We start from the raw sequence: 13,712 nt of genomic DNA, 5'->3' as shown, positions 1-13,712 counted from the left end.
GGACGTTGCATCTCCAACGTCTCTGCCCTGACCCCGCCTCTGCCCTGACCCGGCCTCTGCTCTGACCCCGCCTCTGCCCTGACTGGAGGGACAGGTTGGGGCCGTGGCCTCAGCTGCTCAGATGACTGCCAGCATCCTGCCCCCAGGGTCCCTCTGTGGCTTCTCTTCCCACATGTTTTGCAGGCTGGACAGGAATTCAGATGTCTACCCCTGGCCCCGAGGTCCCAGGTGCCATGTGACAGGTCTCCAGGGAAAGCTGTGGACTTGGACAGTTTACTACTTGGCTGAAGTTTGAGCTGGTGGGAAACGGCGTGCTCCCACAGAAGGACTGGAATGTGGTGACCACAGCACACATAGCACGTGGCTGTAAACTGGTGTGAACTGGGATTTGAGAGCACAGGGATGGCATGGGGGTGGCGCCCTGTGTGTAGCTGAGGCTTATGATGCCACATGCCAGGGCTTTAGAAACTGGCATGAGGATTTATTCACAGCACGCTGGGGGAAGCACGTTGGCACCCTAATGAATCAGTGAACCAAAGAAGCCAGGCTCCTATCCCGGCTGTAGTACTGTGCACCGTTGGGCAAATTCTCTGACATTGTGGGTTTCAGTTTCCTTATCCATAAAGTGAGTGAGAAGTAATTTTAAAAAATTTTTTCAAGCACCTCTGGGCCCAAAGGTCTATGTTTTATATACCTGGAAGTCACTTGTTTCCAGGGACAGCTCTGACCTGGTGAGAGGCTTGGAGGAAGAACCTCAGGAGAAACCTGCAGGATACTTTGCTAAGTTGGGACCAGCGGGGTCAGGAACCAAGCCAGGGGCAATATTATGCTAGGTTACTCCTACCCCACCTGAGAACCCCTGCCTTAGTCAGAAGACCCCAGCTCCAAGGACCCACTTTTCCCCAGGGTCCCTATAGCTGCCGCTATCTGCCTAAGAACCACTCATCTGTCCATCCTTGCATGCATGTCCGCCTGTCTGACCTACCTGTGCATCTGTTTGTACACTCATCCATCCATCAACCCATCTATCTATCTGCCCATCCACCATCCATGCACTCATTCTACAAACCCTGGCTGTACAGTCCATGCCTCAGTGTTAAAGAAGAGGGAAAAAACATGTTCCTGCTCACAGTGAGCTCAAGAGGTTGGGGAACAGAGGCCAGCAGAGAGAGTTTCTCCATAGCAAGTAAGGGGTGCCGAGGAGAAAAAAAGAGGTAGGCCTGAGCCAGCCCGGGAGGATGTGACACAGAATTTAGAAGCAAGGGGTAGGTGTCATCTGGGTGATTTGTGTAGGGGCGGGAGGGAGTAGGGGCCTAGAGGTGGAAGAACTGAGTCTGGATGGAGCCATGGTGGTGGCAGGGGTTGAGAGGAGCTGCACCTGAGCAGGCAAATATCAACTGACAGACATGTTCAAGGATGTCAAGGCCTTGGGCACGCTGTATGGCTGCTTGTAGAGGTGGAAAAACTGTCCGAGGCAGGTATGGGAACCCCACTCCCATGCCTGCCTGAGTGATGATGTGTGGGAACTCTATGGGGCCCACAGTGATGACAACACAGGGTATCCTTTCAGCCTCCCAGGACTCTTTGAGATCCTGAGTCATACGTGCTCATCTGACCAAGGACCACTGTGAACGTGTGGTCTGGCCTGGAGCTAGTTGTCCCTATGTCTGCTGTGGCGGAGGAGCATTGGCTGTGGGGACGGCGGACTTGGTTAGGAGCCAGTCCTGAGGGCTCTGGTCATGGGGTGCAAACGTGCCAAGAAGGATCTGAGTCACTGTCCCAGGCAGGCATCAGCTTGAGCCTCAGGGTCCCTGGGTGGGAGACAGGAGATCCATCTGCTCATAGCTGCCTCCACAGAAGCTCTCCAGGCAGCAGGCTCTCCACTCAGAACACGGCCCCCTAAAGGCCCCTATGGTTGCAACATGCACAAGAAAAAAACAAACAAACAAACAAAAAAAACAAAAACAGCTTGAGATACAACAGGAGGAGGGATCTTAAATGGAGCAGGCCCTAAAGATCCCAAGGAGAAGTGTGTGTTGTTTTTTGTTTGTTTGTTTGTTTTCTGAGATAATCTCACACAGCCCAGGATGGTCTCAAGCTTGCTATGTAGCTGCCAATGACCTTGAACTTGTGCTCCTCCTGCCTCCCTCCCCATCTCCACGGCTGGGATTACAGGTGTGAGCTATGTTACCCAGTTTATATAGTGCCGGGAATTGAACCCGGGACTTCACGTATACTAGGCAAGTATGATACCAGCTAAGCTCCGCCTCAGCCTGGAGAACCCTATCTCATGAGAGTCCCACACCCTCACGCTCAGGAAGGCAGACAGAGGTCCAGAGATGGCAGCCACACAAGCAGTGTTCGCTCCTGTTGATCCTTCCTGTATTGTCAAGTCCTGTGCTGGAGACACTCAGGGTATCTGGGTCCAGCCTGGCGGGTTCTTAGAATCTGGGAGCTTCTCCCAGGACACAGGCAGGCAGCTCAGAGACAAGTCCGGTCTCAGTTGGACTGCCACCGCATCTTCTGAGGAGATGGCTGCAGAGGGCTTTGGGCATGGTGCACATTGCAAGAAGGTTAACTGTGACTTGTGTACCCTCTTCTGAATGTCTTATGCAAATAACAACTGACCCCCTCCTCTGGGTGTAGAGGTTGGGAAAGCTCTGGGCCGGAAGGTCCTGACTAGAAGGCTCAGGGCCTACAGCATGCTCAGGGCTCAGAAGCGACATGCAGCTGGGCGTGGTGGCGCGCGCCTTTAATCCCAGCAGTTGGGAGGCAGAGGCAGGCAGATCGCTGTGAGTTCAAGGCCAGCCTGGTCTACAGAGTAAATCTAGGACAGTCAAGGCTACATGGAGAAACTGTCTCAAAAATCCAAAACCAAAAAAAAAAAAAAAAAAAAAAAAGAGAGAGACATGCATCTGTCTGCTCATTCCACAGCCAGATGGAAAACATGGATGTGGGGTGATCTAGACAGGGCAATGAGAAGAGACAATCTATACCCTAGTCAACTGCTATTGTGGCTGAGGCTAGGTAATGGCCCCCAAATCATACTGTACCTCACAATAATGTCAATGCTCCCAGACAGGATCTAAGTCTGATTTACACTCATAACTTCAGGTCCTCCATAATTTCAGGTCTGAATACAGTTTCCTATTTCTTTTCTTTTAATAGTTACTTATTTATTATGTATACAGTATTCTGCTTGCAAGCCAGAAGAAGACATCAGATCTCATTACAGATGGTTGTGAGCCACCATGTGGTTGCTGGGAATTGAACTCAGGACCTTTGGAAGAGCAGTCAGTGCTCTTAACCTCTGATCCACCTCTCCAGCTCCCAGCTTCCTATTTCTACAGCAAAGACTTAGGATACTTAATATGAGACATGGGTAGTTCTGAGCAACCTTAAATACTAAATCATTTAACTATGTCAATCTCCCCGCAAAAGGTACTGTTACTACTGTCCCCCCTCCAGAGGTGGGGAAACTGAGGCACTGAGGCGTCACATTAGCCATACAAAGTTAGTCAGTGAAGACACAACCAGAACCTGAACCCAAGTCTCTATAGTTCCCTGTGTGTGTCTCCTGAGGGAATGCTACTTTCCCAGCAGTACTTAGAAAGGGCGTGGTCCCTCCTCACCCATTGCAACAGGATACCCACGATGGATGACCTGGAAGATCACAGTCCCCTGTGCACTCACTTGACCCCCACTTTCTTCCCCTGGGCTGGCCATGGATGTAAACAGGGCTCAGCTGTAGACTTTGGTGGTTCCTGCCAAGCTGGCACTAGGGGTCCTGTGGGTACCCAGGGGATCCCAGCCCAGCAGCTGGGTGACCTCAGGGCCAGCATTTCCGTAAACATCCCAGCAAGCCAGCCCCACGTGGTTTGGCTGGCCCCATGTGGTTTCCTATGACACGGCCACTTCCACCCCCTCTGCCTGTCTGGGATTCCAGTAATGGTGTGTTTTCTCTGGAGCTGGTGGTGCTGGTGGCATGGAGCCCTGGGGACTTCCTGTCCATCCCTTTCCCTCCATGGGGACTTTTTTTCCTTCAGGAAGGCAGAGGATTTGCTGCCCAGTGGCTCACACACCTTGCACTACCCGAAGTACCCCAAAAGGTATAGGCTAGACCTGGGGGGGGTACCCTGGACATCACTCCCATTACAAACTAGAAAGGATGGGAATCAGGCAGAAACAACTGCATCCTCGAACCTGGAAAGATGGCTCAGTCAATAGAGTGTTTGCTACTCCAGCCATGATGACTTGAGCATGGATCTCCAGTAACTATGTAAGAGCTGGGCAAGGTGGCATGCATCCATGACACCAGTGCTGGGGTACAGAGACAGGAGGATCCACTGCGGCTTGTTGCCCAGCCAGTCTAGCCAAATTGGTGAGCCCCAGGTTCAGTGAGAGATGCTGTCTTAAGAAATAAGGCAGGGAGTGATTTTTTTAAAAAAGACACTTTTGTTAACTTCCATTCATATGTACACACATGTGTGCACATACAACACACACAGAGGAGGGAGGAGAAACCACTGCGTCCCCTGAGGGTTCTGCATCGGAGTTATGCCCGTATCATCCCAGGAAGTGTGTGTGTGTGTGTGTGTGTGTGTGTGTGTGTGTGTGTGTGTGTGTGTGTGTGTCTCATTTTATTGAAGGAGGAGCTGAAGTGTCAAAGAGTGAAATGGCTTTTCCAGCAGAGTCACAAAGGTACGAGGCTGAACTGGGATTTGATCCCCCCACAAGGTGGACTCTGGGTCTCTGCACTCACTCTCTGGCCTCATTGCCTCTTTAAAGATCATTGGGACTTGGGGGCAGTCTGCATGGCTCCATAGTGGGACATTTGCCTGGCAGTTTAAGGACCTAGGCTCCACCCCCAACACTGAGGGTCAGAGGGGAGGGGGCCAGCAGGGAAGGCCAGATCCAAATCCAACTGCCTGGCACCAGAGGAGTTAAGACAGACCTGGTTATGTCCTGTTCCTGTCATTTACTTGCTCTGTCACCTTGATCTCTTCACTCCTCTGAGTCCAGGTTTCCCAGTGGATTTGTTGTGAGGATTAAAGATCTGGGAAACAAGACTTTCAGAAAATGATGCACTCACAGCGAGATAAGCTAAGGCCCGGAAAGACCAGCCCACGTCCCACAGCTGATGATGACAGAACTGAGAATGAACTCACAGCTAAGCCCAAACCTTTCCCTTTCAACCACTTAACCACACACCACTCTCCTCAAAATGTGAGTGCAGTGTCGAATTGCATGGCAAGCCTCAAGCCTGAGAGTTCTCAGGAGCTCCCAGCCCCACCCAAGGAGATGGAGATGAATCTTGAGGCAAGGGCACCTTAAAAGATGGCAGGGCGCCCCACCCAAGGAAATGGAGATGAATCTTGGGGCAAAGGCACCTTAAAAGATGGCAGGGCACCCCACTTGTGGGAGGGCGAAGGGGTAAGTCAGTTCCCTGCTCGGTGCTGGCCCCCTTTGTGAAGCGACAAACACCGGTGTCCACGGCAGAGGTGTGTGTAGAATCCTGAGCAAAGCCTGCATGTGGAAAGACCCAGGGCCACTCAGACCGTCTGGAGGTCTGGACGGAAAGTGACTTACAAGCGGAGTACAGAGAGAAAACCTAAGGCTGTGCTAATAAAGAGGCTGCCTCCCTAAATCCGAATCATTCACTTTGTGATCCATGTCATCCAAATCAATGTGTACTATGTGAGGGAGGAGGGGACGGGCCAGAAGCGAACCTCCCTCCTACTGAATCTCAGCTCCTACAAAGGTTGGGTGCCCGCAGTGGAAAGAGGGAAGGATCGGAGCCTGCAGGCCCTTAGCAGCCCCCTCTATGCCCACCCACAGGGAAGGTTAAACCAGAGTCCATATCTTGAACCCAACAGTGCTGGGATGAACCCCAGCTTGCTGCCCAGAAGTCTGGTAAGGCCCTGGGTCCTGCGTTGACAAGGGAGGGGCTGTTCTGAGGAGCCACATAGACAGAGAACAGGCTTGCTGCAGCAGCGCAGCGCCCCAGGATCCTACACCGAGAGACTGCTCTGCAAATAGGAGTCATGGCCATCCTTACTATTGTAACCATCAAAGCATAAAGGCCAGCACCACCTCTGGTTGGGAAAGAACCCGGAAGCAGTTTTCTCTGGTTCAGAGATGCTCACACAGCACTGGCCCCTGTCCTGTCCTCAGAGTCCTGGAAGGTCAGTTCCCTTGGATGGGCACTGGGGGCCCCTGCCTGGAGCCACCTGTGTGTGTTGTGATGGACAGAGCCTGTTCAAGGTGGAAGAATAGTGTTCTGGGCTCCCCCATCTTGGGTTTGGAGGCTGATATACCATCTTGAATCTGCTCTTAACTCCAGCCTTTGCTCGCTTGGAGTGTGGCTTTGAATGAGTTACTTAATGGTTCCATGCTTCAGTTTTTTTCATAATGCGCCTATAATTTAGATTTCATGGGACCATCATAAAAATTAGAGGAGACCAGCACAGTGAGAGTATATGGAGATCAGAGGTCAATTTCTAGCCTTGTTAAAATCCAGAAATGGACGGCACACCTGTGAGAGATATTCTGCTTCGAAGTGGTGGGTCCACTTCTAGTCTAGACCTTTGAGGTAGAAAGACACATATCTCTGATCTGGATTTTTTTCCCCTCAAGACAAGGTTTCTCTGTGTAGCCTTGACTAGCCTGGACTCGATTTGTAGACCAGGCTGGCCTTGAACTCAGAGACACTGCCTGTCTCTGCCTCCCCAAGCTTTGAGCCAGATCTTGAGGCCGGACTATACACCTTTAATCTGGGCCACCTTCTGCTGGAAGCCTATATAAAGACGTGGAAGAAAGAAGGCTTTGCTCTCTGCCTGCTTGCCCTCGCCTTGCTAGCGCCTCCATTCCTTCACTGGCATTGGAGCCAGCTTCCCCAGGATTCCAGCATCTACTGAAGACCAGCTGAGACAAACAGCTTTGTGGGACTGAGAAACTACTAGATTCTCGGGCTTTGTGTTCACAGCCAACTATTGTTGGATTAGCTGGATTGCAAGCCTGTAAGCCATTTCAATAAAACAGACACACACACACACACACACACACACACACGCACAGAGAGAGAGAGAGAGAGAGAGAGAGACACAGAGAGAGAGAGAGAGAGAGAGAGAGAGAGAGAGAGAGAGAGAGAGAGAGAGACAGAGACAGAGACAGAGACAGAGACAGAGACAGACAGACAGACAGACAGAGATTCATTCCATAATTTCTGTGACTCCAGTGAACCCTGACTAATACAACCAACTGTCTACTTTGTTTTCTGAGACAGGTTCTCTCACTGGCCTGGAACTGGCTGGCCAGAAAGCTCCAGAGAGCTGCCTGTCTCGGCTTCTCTTGGCTTTTGGTGGGGGATCAGTTCCGGTCACCCTGCTCTCAGGGCAAGCTCTTTACTCAAGCACCTACTCACTGTCCCTGTTCACACGACATTAGCACAGAGGAGACCTTGGAAGGCCCAGCCCAGTATAGAATATGTATGCTAAATAGGGACAGATAGCAAAAGATTTTTACTTCATGGGTGGAAAGTTGCTGGGGGAGACCCAAGAGGGACCTTGGTAAGAAATGGATCCTGTCTACTGTAGAAAAGCAGCCAACAGGAAGTATAGGAGTTGGAGTGGAGGTTCTAGGACATAGCTTGCCTGGCACATGATGCCCTGTGTCTCATCAGCAGGACCACAAAATGAAGGTTATTCTAGGGGCCTAGTTACCTTACCCTGCCAGATCCAGTGCAAAGCCACTTTGATAATCTTTTTCTATTTCTCTCTCTCTCTTTCTGATGATCATGATGATGATGTGAAAACAGTGGCTTGCCCAGGTTGGTGCCTGTCCAGAGGTGGACCTTAGCTCTCTTTGGTGTTAAAACCTACTTATCCAGAACTTCTGCCTCCCAGCTGAGGATGGATGGCGCCAGGCCTCCTCCCCAGTAGCTGGACGTCCGTGAGAGCTGCTTAGAACCAGGGCCTGCCGACAGAGCCAGTTTCTAGTCTCTGGGGTTGGGGCTGGAAATGCCTGTCCACATTCCTGGGTGTTAAGTCTGAGGACACAGGCTCCCGCCATCAGCCATCACATTCCCCGGAACGACTCTCTATTCATAACAAACCCCAAAGGTCACCCGTCTGGGAAAGAGCATATTCTCCCTCCACCCCAGAGCAGGGCAGAAGGGCTGAAGCACTGGGGGGGGGGGCAGGGTTCCCAGAGGTGTGGTCTGCTCCTGGTAGCCCTGAGTCCACATCCTCCCTCAGGTGCCCCCCCCCCCCGGGCAGCTGCTGTCTAGACAGGCCAAGTGCACCAAGAGAGTGCAGGAATTGCTGCAAGAGAGCCCCAGATCACTCAGCCTTACCACCTCCTTCTAGCTGGGTTCCTTTGCTGTGCCTCAGTTTCCTCTCTTCACTGAAGAGATGGCATATGGTTGTCATGGGGAAACCTGAGATCTTTTCATCCAGTGACTCTTGACTGAAAGCCCACCAGCTTCCACAGAGTGAAACAGAGCAGACTCTCCACTTGCAAGTTTTTAAAAAGGGAATCTTGGGGGGCGGGTGATTGTGACTGACTTTAGAAAATGTTGGCACCAAAGAAATAGAACAAATTGAGGGAAATGTCAACAGCTGTGGGATTGAAATGATAGATAAACAGCAAATGTTTTCTGTGTGTCTGAATTTTTTTTAGAAAAAAAAAAAAAAAAAAAAAGGAGAGCAAAAGAGAAAGAACAGAGAAAAAGAGAGTGGTGGTAAGCACAGTTATAACCCCTTCCAGGCCAGATCGCTGCTTCCCCCAACAGGATACTCGTCTGAATACCTACTATGGGCTGTTTGACACATAGTAGGGCTCATCTAGAACTGGATTCAAACCCTGGCTCTGCCTTTTCCATTTCAAATGTCCTTAGGCCACCTTTCCTTAGACCTCAGACTGCCCACCTCTGACCTGAGGCTGACGGGGCCGCACGCTGACTGACCATATGGCACTCAATACCTCACCTCAGCAGACACCAGCAGATAGGAAGTGTATTATCACCCTGTGTTCATAATGGAGAAATTGGGTGAAGAGGAAATGAAATAGTGGAAATAAAGTGTGGTGTGCTGAGCCAAATGTAGGGAAGGCCAGGTATGATGGGGGTGGTGAAAAGTTCCCCGGGCTACAAAAAGATAAAACGGTGTGTCGCAGTTCCCTGCAAGACAGTGGCAGGTATGTGCTCAGAGAGAGGCCCCACCCTGCTGCCAGGCTGGCATGGCAGCTGAGGGGGCGTAGCTCAGCCTTCGCATTGCAGGAGTCCTGGGTAAACTGATACTGGAGCCGCAGGAGGATGGCAGATGTTAGCTTGTTAAGTAGTAAACTTTATGAGTTGTTTTCTTGAGTTGGGCATTGGAGTAAGGTACTGTGAGTCACTGGGATTAGGCCCTAGGTATCCGTGGGCCCAACTTCAAGTGGTTGCAGCACGGTTGTTAAGATGTGGGACTTTTCATTTCATTTTTGACCTTTCGTCTCTCTATCTCCCCCTTGACAGATCAGCAAGATCAAATCATTGACAAATGGCAAAGACCATTGTTCTTCTGGAGCAGCTTTGAAGCTGAGTAGAGGTGGTGAGACCCTGGTCAGCATCGCTAATCCACCACGGTCCACCACATGGGTCCTGGGAATTGAACTCTGGTTGCTGGTTTCCATGTCACAATCAGAGGGAGAGAAAGATGGAACAAAAGGCAGGTGACATGGAAACTGACAACCAGAGTTCAATTCCCAGGACCCATGTGGTGGACAGATAGACCTGACTATTACAAATTGATCTCTGATGTTCCCAAAACTGTCTTTGTCCCCCCCTCCCCTTGCATTTGAAATGTGATTACATAAAGCCTTTTCAAAATAAAGACACTCGGCATTGTGGGGAAAAAAAACAAACAACAAATTGACCTCTGCCTTCCTAAATAAATGCAAGTAGGCGCTGGAGTGATGGCTCAGTGGTTCAGAGCTCCTCCAGAGGACCCAGGTTCAATTCTCCACACTCAGGTCAGGCAGCTCACAACCACCTGTAACCCCAAGAGATCTGACTGGTGGCACTTCTCGCTCCCATAAGCACTCACAGACGCACATAACTAAACATTAACTTTTTTTTTTTTTTTTTTTTTTTTTGGTTTTTCCAGACAGGGTCTCTCTGTGTTAGCCTTGGCTGTCCTGGACCAACTTTGTAGACCAGGCTAGCCTTGAACTCAAAGTGATCTGCCTGCCTCTGCCTCCCAAGTGCTGGCATTAAAGGCCTGCGTTACCACACCCGGCCTAAACATAAACTTTTAAGAAATCAAACGGAAACAAGAAGAGCCAGAGAGCTTCCTCACCTGCTTCATCGGCCACTCTGATGCAGGTGCAGATGAGTTAGGACGGGTCGTCAAAGATGATACTGGCCAGATCCCTTGTGGTACTATTTATCCTGATATGGATGAGGATGAAGAGGAGGCAGAAGATGAGGAGGAGGAGGAGGGGGGAAGGGTTGGAAGATATTGATGAGGAAGGGCATGAGGATGACGGTGAAGATGATGGAAGGTAGGAAGGTGAGGAGGATGAAGGTGAGGATGACTAGCATGGAAGACTGATGGATTCTAACCTTTTTTATTTTATTTTATTTTATTTTATTATTATTTTTAAATTTTCTCCAGTCCCTGGGAACAAGTTGCAGTCATTTCCTTCCCCCTCTCATGTGCTCAGTCGCTCTGTTTTGAGGGTCTCTCTTTACACCATGGTTCTCAACTTATTTGGGGGAATACCTTTGAGCAAAACACAACAGGAAAAGAATCTCCACTTTTCTGTTCTAAATTCACTTTTATCCTTTCTTGTCTTAAAAACTGTGGATTCAAAACCAACACTGTGCTTGGTGGGGAAAAAAGAGAAGCCCTCCAGCTCCCTTGGCTCCGCTGGAAGGTGCTAGGTGCCTGTGTAATAGTGAACAGGCTCCAGCTTTTTTCCTTTCTCTGTATATTGGGCTCAGAGATTGCACTGTGTCTCTCTGTGAATACAGACAGTTAGCATTTACCAACATGTATCGGTCTACTTTCTCTTGTTTAATAAAAAAAAAGAAAGAAAGAAAAAGAAAAAAGTGGGTATAGGTCAGCAAAGGGTGGGTTTGAGGCGTCTGGGGGGTTAAGTGGGCATTTTGACAGCATGGCTTCTCCTTTGGCATGTTTAAGCGTGGTGTTGAACTGACATCCTTGCAGTTGAAGGTGACACTTTTAAAATAAAATTCTCTCCTAATGGGGAAAAAAGGTTAAATGGAGTCCCAAGACGTGAAAAATAAGCCCTTTGGCAAGAAAAGGTGGGAGCAAGCTTAGCGTTACAGACAGGGCAGGTTTGGAAGCCATGGCGATTACTTAGGAGTTAAATACCTTTAAAGAGAAACCCGGTACTCAGCACTGGGATGGTGCTGGGAGGGGAGGTGTCCTGAGGGTAAGGTCCTACTATGTCAGGCTCTGTCTTGTGAAAATGCAAATTCATTTGCAAGAAACCAACTGAGGAAGAGTTTCACCAGGGTCAGCACTCAGAAGCCAATGAGGCTGTGGTCTACCTTCCTAACCTGGCAGCAGAACAAGTTAGCATCGCACCATGCAGTAGTGCCAGGGTCTCGAAATCATGGAGGATGCAGGATTGAGAGGAAGCAGGGTCTTGCTGTGGAGTTCCAGAAGGTCGCTCAAGCGAGGAAACACAGGGCAGAGTTGGAGTCCCAGCAAGGAGGCTCTGAGGAGCCACAGGGCACACAGCTGTGAAAGTCTAGTCCAGAGTGTTGGAGATAACAAAACCACAGGGCATACACTGAAAGCCGCAGAAGCAAGGTGGGGCTGGCCCAATGTAGAGGCTGGGAGTGCAGGTAGCCAAGCTGGAAGGACAGAGAGAGCCCAGGTTACTGCATCATAAGCACCAGGTATTTACCATAGAGCTACGGGGTTTGGTGTTGTCCCTGGTGGATTTCAGCTTTGGTCCTTTGGAATGGAAAGGCTTACTCTGTGCCTTTGTATGTTGGAAGTGCACAGCTTTAAAAACAAACAAAAAACAAACAAACAAACAAAGTACAAGGGCTCAAAATTAAGAGATTGCCTGTCTCAGAAAAGACTTTGAACGTATACTTTTGGACAGAGATGGAACTTTGAAAGATGTTGGGAGTTTTAACGTTGGACAGAATGGATTTTGTATCATGAGCCTACGGGAAAGGTGCCCTGAGGGATGAACCGTTACAGCTTTAAGAATGATACGTTAAGGGAGGAGTGATGGTGGTTAATGTTGATTTTCAGGGTCACAGGGTCTAGAATCACTAAACCTTCTGAGCGTATATGTGAGGGATTACCTTAAAGTGAGAAGACCCGTCCTAAGTGTGGGTGACACCATTTTATGGGCAGAGATCCTGAACTGCATTATAAAGAAAGAAAGAGAGGCTCACCAAGCACCAGGGTTCATCCCCTCTGCTTTCTGACCATGGGTGCAATATGGCAGCCAACTCAAGCTCCCTCCCCCCATGGATTTCTTGCCATGATGGACTATACTTCCAAACAGTGAGCCAAAAGAAACCATCCCTCCTTAAGGTGGTCTTTTTTTGGGGGGGGGGGGTCAGGAATTTGTTAATATCGCAACTAGAACATTAACTAATAGAGACAATAAGGTATAGAATTCTCCGGAAGCATGCCAGAGAGGGGGAGGGAATGGCCACTGCAAGAAGTGGAAGGCCCAACTGTGGACCCTCCACTTGGAGATGGAGAGGTCTTCAGTGGTGAAAAGATAGTGGTGACGGTTGACAGCTCTGAGGCGGTGTATTAGTCAGGAGTGTCTAGAGCAGAGGTTTTCAACCTGTGGTCGAGACCCTTGTGGGGATTGAATGACCCTTTCATAGGGGTCACATATCAGATATTAATATCATAATTCATAACAGTAGCAAAAGTACAGTTATGAAGTAGCAACAAAAATAATTTTATAGTTGAGGGGGAGGGGGGGTCACTACAGCACCAGGAAGGGGTTAAAGAGCCACAGCATGAGGAAGATTGGGAAGCGCTGGCCTAAAGGATTGTGACTGATAGAATGGATCTCTCTGTATGAAAGGGTTATTAGAGTGGCTGACAGGCTGCGGTCAGGCTAGTCCAACTCCCAGCTGAAGGTGCAAGAATCCAGTGGTTGTTCAGCCCGCGAGGCTGGATGTCTCAGATGGTCCTCGGTTTGTGTTGGAACTCTGAAGAAGTAGGCTCTAATGTCAGTTTAACAGGGGCAAGGACAAACAGGAAGAGAACAAGAGCTTCCTTCTTCCCACGTCCTTTATATAGGCTGCCAGCAGAAAATGTGGCCCGCATTTAAGGTGGATTTAAGATGGATCTTCCCACTTCTAATAATTTAATTAAGAAAAAAAAATGCCTCACAGGCATATCCAGCCACTTGGGTTTTGGTCAATTCCAGGTGTAGTCAAGTTGACAGCCAATAATAGCCATGACAGGTGGTAATTAATTACTGAATCTCTTAGATGGCAGTGACCTGAGACAGTGTAATCTAGACTTTAATACCATGTAGTCTGGAAGATAATAATTGTGCTGGCTAGCTCTCATGTTGACTTGACACAGCTAGGATCATCTGGGAAGAAGAAATTTTTTGGGGTAAGATTTACTTATTTTTATGTGCATTGGTGTTCTGCCTGCTTGTCTGTGCAAAGGCGCCGGATCCTCTGGAACTGGAGTTTACAGACAGTT

This window comes from Acomys russatus, chromosome 4 (genome assembly GCF_903995435.1).
Source record: "Acomys russatus chromosome 4, mAcoRus1.1, whole genome shotgun sequence".
Classification (NCBI taxonomy): domain Eukaryota; kingdom Metazoa; phylum Chordata; class Mammalia; order Rodentia; family Muridae; genus Acomys; species Acomys russatus.
Note: the sequence above shows the minus strand (reverse complement) of the source record.